Here is an 8,923-nt window from a genome sequence, read left to right on the forward strand (position 1 = left end):
GAGGGCCTGAGTGAGGTAGTGGAAGGGGTTGAGGGAGTTTAAGGCTTTTTGGAATGCTGCAGGAGCTGATTTTTTTTTCATCTGTAGGGATTAAAAGATGTAAATATTGAAGGCTTCCATCTCCTTCTCCCTCTGATATGCAGGTAGAGATAGTAAAGATCTCCATCTACCTCTGATATGCAGATGGTGACGATCTCTATCTCCCTTTATTCCTCTCTCTGAAGTTTCTTTAACCTGTGGGAAAGTGCCTTGCTATGCCCTCAGACCCAGGGGAGGGGGTTTGCCTTTTCCCAGTGCATATCAGGGGAAAGTGAGCTACAGCTTGTTAATTATTGCAAATCTCTAACATTCCTAATTCTTTATATATATGTAGGGGAACTGGGTATTGGGGTATATGGTACTAGGCAGGGTCGCAGGGTGAGGGAATTTGGGGTGTTGGTTCTATCTGGCTACTTCCTGCTGTCAAGGGGCAGAGAAAAGAAGTTCTCATCCATCCTGTATAGTGGGCTGTGGTTTTAGGTCCCGAAGGGTTTGATATTGTTGTTCACATAGCAGAGAGACACCATTTACATGTTCCTGGGTTATTGACTGTATGATTTGGTGTATGAATTGGGCAAGAAGCTGTAAGAGACAAGGACCAAAAAGAAGCAGCAGCAATACTGTTAATAATGATGTTATAATGGGTAAAAGGATTGATTTTATGGGTGAAGAAAAATAAAAAAGGAATGAGGATAGCCATGATTGATTTTCTTAGTTATTATTTTGGGTTTTCTGAATGATTTCTATATTTTTCTTGGGACTTTAAGAATTACCTGACCAGTTTTGTTAATGTAAAAACAACAAGTTTCATTTATGATTGCACAGGTACTAGTATATCCTGTTGAATCAAGGACAGGGGTAGGTGTTTGTGGTCATCTGTTATCTGTTTGGTATTGGGGCAGGGGAGGCCAGAAAATTACAAAAGTAAAAGGGTATTTTTATGTACACTGTTTGCATTGTAATTTAACTAATGTGTTACTACTGCTAATTGGGATGATGATCTTTTGATAGTGTTATAGACCAGCGATATCAACCGGACTCAGACTCTGAATAAAGTTCCAATTGAGAGCTTTATTAGCCGAGTGGCAACTGCCTCTCCTACGCAGAGGGGAGAGCAGCCCCGAGTCACGGGGGGAGTTTGCTTATATAGGCTTTTAGGTTCAGGGTGGGGGGCAATAGCTCAGCAAGCAAGCACGTACAGAAGCAGGTGTTTGTGGTTAATCAAGTGCTGGGAATTCTATCAGGGGAGATAAGTGGTTGGGGAGTTTTTGTTATTTATAAGGGCCTGAGTCAAGTTGGTCTAGGGGCTGATGACACTTTCTACAGGAGGCAGCCTTGAGATAAGGTTTTACAGTCGAGCAAGCTTGTTACAGAAGCGAGATATAGGTGGTTAGGGGGCTGTGGAATTTTCCTCTCGGGTGGGGGTGGTCACAGGCTCCTACTTCTCCACAATAGTTCATCAGCCTACTTTTGTTATGCCTCCTGCACACTTAATCAACCCTTGGCTAAATGCTTTAGAGGAAACTGTTATCTCCCTGGGTAATCAACTTGATGCTTTATAATATTGGAGGCACCTACAGTGTCATCCACAATATGCTTTTGTTTATGTTACCCCCATATTATTTAATGATACAATACAGAATTGGACTGCTAGCCATTTCCATTTACAAGGGATTTGGAATCGTGAACATATTAGTATAGATTTATGGAACCTACATGATGAGATCCTGGCCCTCCAATTAACTCATCTTGTTACCTTAAATCCTGAAGCTATTTCTAACATTATGTTAAGCAATTTGCAAAATTTCAGTCCTTGGGACCTCCTCCATCACAGTTTTTGGTATCTCTTAGCCCTGGCCTGCCCTTTGCTACTTCTCCGGTGCTTATTGCCCATAACGCTGGCACATTTACTACATCAAATAAACCGCATACAAACTGAAAGTACCCAAATACATTTAACTCCAAAGGCCTTGTGGCATAATAAGATGTAAATAGCACCCATGAAAAAGAGCTGTTTAGGGCAAATAAGCTGTCCTCACTGGCTGGTAGTCAATGATGGGTAAAAGCCTGAGAGGGTGCCAACCCAAGACAGGCACAAACATAGCTAGCAGGCTTTTTCTCATTATACAAGAGGAAAGGGGGATATGTGGGGAAACCTCCAAAGCAGGCTCCAAAATTCACAGGAAGAATGTAGATAAAGAAGGAGGTGCCCCTGGGCAAGGTTATGTGTGGGAAGAAAATATGCTAAGTGTGGATAAGAATTTCAGGAGAACAGTTATCAGAGGGCTATTGAAAAGAAGAATAAGTACTGTATTTGTAGTGACCTAGAAACAAGAGATTCCCCTGAGAACTGCGGAATGTGCTGTTTTCACTTAAGGTATAAAATAACGTGCTTGCTTAAACTGGGTGCCTGAGGTAGCTGACACACTGCTGCAGTTTCCTCAAAGCCCACCTGTTCTTTGCTATTTTGTGTCTTTCATTTTTTGACCCACTCACCTCCCCTTAGTGGGGACTGCATGGAACATGTTCGGCTGTGACTGAACTGTGCAGGTCGTGGCAGTCATGGAAATTTTGTTTACCAGGATTCCCTCTCTTAAGAGTTACCTGGCAGCCTGCCTGAACCAAAACTCTTGGCTTGAGCCAGGTGAGCACTCAACTGTAGAGGTTCTCACAGCAGCCACAAATCAGGCCCAGGGGCCCACCAGCCCCTATTTGAAGGGCCCCTGCCCCCTCCTCCTGCCTTCAAATCCAGTCCCCTGCCCTCCAGGAAGTGTGAGGAAGGAAAAATTCTTATCCAACAGTGGCACCTAGTGGTGGCTTTTTGCTCTTACTTTCTGCAATGGAGTTGCTTTCTTTTTCATTTTTATTTTTCTGTCTTATTTTTATGATACATAGTGATGTGGGTTATGGGTGAGAGGCTCTTTGTCTCTTTAGAGATAACCTAAGCTGTCTGTCCTGACTTGTGGGTGTGGGATAGTAAGAGACTGCAGTCCTGCCCTTGGTGACCATGGCAATGACTCCAGTCCTGGAGAAACAGTTTAGCAATGCAAACTCTATAAACTTTAAATATTCAGGGAAAATGCAAACCAAATGTGCTAAAAGCTGATCTAGAATGTATAAAGTCCATGCTAAAAGCTTACCTAGGATGTGGAAGATATATGCTAATTCAAACCTATTGAGAACTGAAACAAAGAATGATTTAGCCCTTCCTCTGTATAAAGGGAACTTAAAAATCTTGTTCAAGGCTCGGGTTTGAAACAGAAAGCTCCTGAGTCCAGCCAGCCATCAATAAATCATTTTTTCCTTCTCAAAATCATTCCTGAGTCCTGGCCTTTCTATATGCAAATAATTGAACCTCTCTCAACTTCTACAACAATAGATCACAAAAAAATTTACATGACAAAATATAAGAGGTTCTTTTCTACCCCAGCCCCCACCCAACATACTTCTCTCACATTAACGATGTCTTTCATCACTGTGGCACATTCATTGCACTTGGTGAATACATTTTAGAGTCCTGCTATCCCGCATGGATTATTTTCCATTTTAGTTTAGACTCTACTCCAGTCCCTTCATTGGATTAGGGCAGGATATATAATGTTCCCCACCCATCCTGGCAATATCATACAGGACAACTCCAAGTCCAGAAAATGCCCCCACATCACACATTTCTTCTCACTCCCTCTCCTCAGCAAATCCTGTGGCCAGTGTCTCCCCACATCAATGTCATGGGACAAGGGCAGGAGGGTGTGGATCCAGGGCAGGTTCGACACATGTGGGGCTCTGCAAGTGAGGGAGGAGATGGTTGCAGGATCCCTGGCTGGCTGGGCACTGTCAGCACGCACAGCATGGGCTTACGTTTCAGCTGGGCACCTGGAACAGTGGCAGCAGAGGGAGCAGAGTGACAGTACCCAGGGCCGTGGGCCCCGCACTGGGGTTGGGTGGCCTCCTGATCTGTCCTTGCTGCTCTGCAGGGCAGTGCTAGGGCCTTATGGTGGCAGTGGGGGAAGAAGCACACGATCCTCCCAGACAGCCATGCTCCAGGGGGGCATGCTCTCTTTGGCCCAGGCCCACTCCCTCAACAGGCACTCAGCACCTCCATAAACGGAGCCCTCGAGCCTGTCCTGTACCTGCTTGGTCTGCACCTTTCTTCTGGCGCCTCTCAAGTCCACTGCCAGTGGGCCGGCTCCCTGGGGGCAGCAGAGCACCAGGCTTGGAGGCCTGCTGTCCTTGAGGCATGGGGCTGTGGCAGTGGTGGTTGTGGGAGAGTGAGTCTGGGTATGGCACTGGCGCTGTGAATGACCAGCAGCTGGCCAACTCGGTTCCCATCCAACCAAGACCCTGCCCTTTGAGTTGGCCCAGCCCAACATCTACTCCATCGGTGAGCTGCTGGAGTGCATGGAGGAGCCTCTGCTGCAGATACAGCTCCAGGAGGATGTCATGGTTATCGATGATCCTGAAGGCTGTTGCAAGCTCTAGACACTCCAGTTTGTAAAATTCTTCTTTAGCCTATTCTGAATCCTTACTTTAATATATCATGTGTCAACTTAGTAAAGTTTATCTGGAATTTCAAGGGGAAATAAACTATATCTTTATGACACACACAAAAAAAGGAAAGCAATGAAAAGTACAAAGCAGGAAACATCCTTTAAAACACCAAAAACTGAAAACCAGAAACTTCCATTGCTAGAGTCATAGTAGTTCTATAGTAGAATACCAGTAAGTCCACTCTAATGCATATTTTATTCCTACATCCTGTGGACCCTGGGTTGGTTATGTCCACTCCAACTCTCAGTGAAGAGGGGACTTTGACCCCACATGGTTGAGGCATGCCATTCTCCTGCTTGCAGGTGTAGATATTCTGATTTCCCTGGTGTGGTGGGTGACCATCTTCATCTTCCTCTTAACTCACCTGAGTAAGTCCAATGAATTGGAGAGTAGGTTTTGTAACTCTGCTGAGGCTCAGGACCCAGCTGGCACATGGGCAGTCCAGAGATTCAAGTCTCCTGAGTATACACAAACCCCAGTGCCAAACACAGCTTCAATCAAAGTGACAGTAGGGGCATGTGTAGAAAGTTACATCTGAGTCCAACTCCATCATACCCAGGAGCACAAATTCCAAAGTAGGGCACACTGGTAGGGCACTGAAATCTGGAGCCATCAGCCATGAACATAGACTATGTGTCTCCTTATCCCCCAGGAGTACTAGTACCTGTGGTTGTATCTACTTAGCTGGTCTTTGGCAAGAAGGTGTAGTAGCAGAGAAGTCAGGTGTATGCAGTATCAAAGGCCAGGACATGAGAATTCTGGGAAGAAAGATGGTTTATTTCAACCAGCTGGACTTGATGGACTCCTGTGCTAATAAAAACTGAGTGCCTAATAGAATTTTTGGGCCCCTTTTATACAGAAGAAATAAGAGTGGGGGGTCTAATGGTGGTTGTATGCAAAAGGACTTTTGGTTAGTTTCTTCAAGTGTTTTACCTGAGTATTAGATAGGTTATTTCCTCCAGGTAAGCTTGATTTAACACATATCCCACACACTCAGGTAGGCTTGACACATTTGGCTTGCATCCTCTCTGAGTATCCAAAGCTTATAGAGTTTATACTTCTCAATTGGTTTTCTAGACATATTTGGATATAAAATTAGTTTGAATCTATGCACAGGCTATATTATATCCCCCCTTTGATGCCTGCTTAATGTTATTAGGCTTTGGCATCACTATTGTCAGAATCTCTCTGGAGTGGCTGGTATGTATATAGTGCCATGAGATGGGCAGCTATTTGCCATTTTATTATACCATTTATTAGGGTGTGCATTCTGTTTATGATGAAAGGGAGGAGACCAGGAAGTATGGTGCATCCTCCTATGATGAAGACAATTATTCCCAGTAGAAGCTTGAAATTGTTTACCATTGACTGCCAGCTTCCAATAGGATTACTTAAATTCCAACCATTCCAGCTCTGCACTGGAACATGAGCAATTTTTACCATTTTGCTTGTAATTTCATCAATAACCTTTCCAGTGCTGTCTGGTTCAAGGTAGCAGTTAGAGAGATTCAATTTTCCACAATCTCCTTTAGCTGCCAGGAGATAGGGTCTAGGGTGAGTTGGTTTTGATAGATAACATTTCTGAATTTAGTTTGCTGTTGGGCTAGTAGGTTTAGAGCATGGGCAGTTTCATTAGTTATTATTTCCACCACAGCTTGCAGGTGGATGATTCAGTTTAGCATATAGATAAGCGTTCAATAACTTCACATGTCACCCTCTGCCTGAGATGCTGGCCCATAGCACAAGATTACACATTCAGGGGACCATTCTTCACCTCTCCAGGTAACAACAGTCCTTTCTTATATTTTGATACACTGGCTGGCCTAGCTCTTTGCCTTCTGTTAAGGGAATGAGGAAGAAGGAGGGTTTTATTGTACCGAGCATACAAGTACCACACCAGTTTTGGGGAAGTTCTCAGAATGCAACTTTCCCACAAATCCAGTACAGACCATTTGGAGCATTAAAGGGGCCTTTTGCAGTGGAGTTCCACACTGTGATTAATTTGGGGAAAGTATAATTTATGAGAATGAGGTCAGATTCATTCCATGTTCCCCAAGGCTCTGTTGTATTGGTGGTATAATTTTGGAATTCTCCCCCTGTACATGTTAGGTTTCCAACAGATATAGAAGAGTTTAGGCAGACCCTTGAAGCACAATATTTTCCTATGACAGAAGTTTACAAGGGCCGCATACTATCTCAGGGGACAGCTGAGAGACCAGTTTCATTATATGTTTGGCTGCAATTGTATTCTCTAGTTTCCCAGGGCCCTTGGTCTTCCATATTAGTACCTCCACATACATAGCACAAGGAGACATTTAAGCTGCCTCTACTACTTCAGCTAGGCTTATGAAGAGGTTTCTCACTCCTTGTAGAATGGAAAAGGGCTTTTCCATTTCTTCATAGAAGGAGTGGAACACAGAATGGGTTTTACTTGTAAGTGGGTATTCCCAATACCCGACCCAGATGTAGTCTCCTGGGTCTATTCCTCTACCATCAATGCAGAGACTCATTTGGACTCCCTGAGTCTGTCAGGATTCAGGTTTAAGGATGGTGAGGTTTAAGTGGTTACAATGACAGCAGGAAGAGTTAGCCAGGGCCATTCCTTTCATGAGGATGGCTGTTTGTTTAGTTGCGGCTGTGTTCCACATGTTCCAGGTGACACAGGACCAGTAGGGGCAGTAGTATGCACCTATGTATTTGCACCAGAAGCCCCCCCCCCTTGGCTGCACTTTTCATTTCTGGAGCACACATATACTTATTGTTATGAGTATATTTTTGTTCACTGCTAAGCCCTCCACATTTGGTGTTCCATGGTATCCCAGAGTCTATAACTTGGCATGTGTCAAATAGGAGGGACACTCATTGGTTCTGGCTAGTGACAGGGGTAGAGATAAGTAGCTCACCATTTTTCTTAAGCACCCTTATTTCCCATTTATGGGAGACTGTTGGGGGTTTGGGGTCATAGCAGGTTATTTGACCAGATGTGTTACAGACACTATACGAGAATCCTTGAGACTGGCAGGTGGTTATATGGCCCTTGCAGGTGTAATGGTTATGATATATTAATGTGGTATTGACATGGGCCACCATTCACACCTTTTGGATAATGGCTCACACTCTGTGGGAGTGTCAGGGCAGTGTCAGGGGAGGGTCAGGGCTAGGAGTAGGGAGAATAACCGAAGGGGCATTGTAACTGGGATTAATTATTCTTCGGCTGTACATAGACCTATCCTATCAGTTTCTGGGGTGTGATTGGAGCAGAGCTCAGTGTTCCATCCTCAGCCTTTGGCCATGCATGGACCAGTCAGCTTCCAGGGTGTGACTGGAGCAGGGCTTGGTGTTTTGTTCCTTTGCAAGATGAGTTTGGTTGAGTTGTGGGTATCTGGAATACGGGTCTAGGACTCTGGGGCAGCTCGCTTGACCCGGCTATGGTGTATCCATGGGGTGCTTTTGATGTGGGATATGGGTGGGAGGCTCTTTGTCTCATCAGAGGTAACCTAAGCTGTCTGACTTGTGGGTGTGAGACAGTAAGAGGATGCAGTCCTGTCCTTGGTGGCCATGGCAATGACTCCAGTCCCAGGAAACAGTTTAACAATGCAAGGTCTATAAACTTTAAGTATTCAGGGGAAATGCAAACAAAATATGCTAAAAGCTTATCTAGAATGTATGAAGTCCATGCTAAAAGCTTACCTAAGATGTGGAAGACATATATGCTAATTCAAGTCTATTGAGAACTGAAACAAAGGGACCATTTAACCTTTCCTGTCTGTATAAAAGAAACTCGAAAGACTTGTTCAGGGCTTGGGATTGAAACAGAAAGCTCCTGAGTCCGGCTGGCTGACAACAAACCATTTTTCCTTCTCAAAATCATTCCTGAGTCCTGGCCTCTCTATACGCAAATAATTGAACCTCTCTCAAATTCTACAACACTTTCAGCTACTTTAACTCCACTGGGGGTGGATAAAATGACAAGATAGGGTCCTCACTATAGAGGTATTAGTGGAGCTGACTTCCAGTCTTTGACACAGACTGTGTCTCCTGGCTTGTACAGGTGTATATAGTTGCTTAAGCTAATGGGGGCCCTTTCTTGGACCTAGTGTTGCAGGTTTTGTAAGGTTTTTCCTAAGCTGATAATTTGCTGAGCTATTGATAAGTTTCCTCTTCCTCTGAGATCCCCTTTTATATTTTGGATTAAGGGGGTGGTTTCTGAAAGAGGATTTCAAAAGAGGTTAGGCTTGGCTTTCAGCTTGGGCTTGCCTGAATTTGGAGAAGAGGACTCTGAAGTACTCACAGCCATTTGGCCCAGTTTCTTGGCAAATCTTGGCAATATAAGTCT

The sequence above is a fragment of the Dasypus novemcinctus genome, chromosome 11 (genome assembly GCF_030445035.2).
Source record: "Dasypus novemcinctus isolate mDasNov1 chromosome 11, mDasNov1.1.hap2, whole genome shotgun sequence".
Lineage (NCBI taxonomy): Eukaryota > Metazoa > Chordata > Mammalia > Cingulata > Dasypodidae > Dasypus > Dasypus novemcinctus.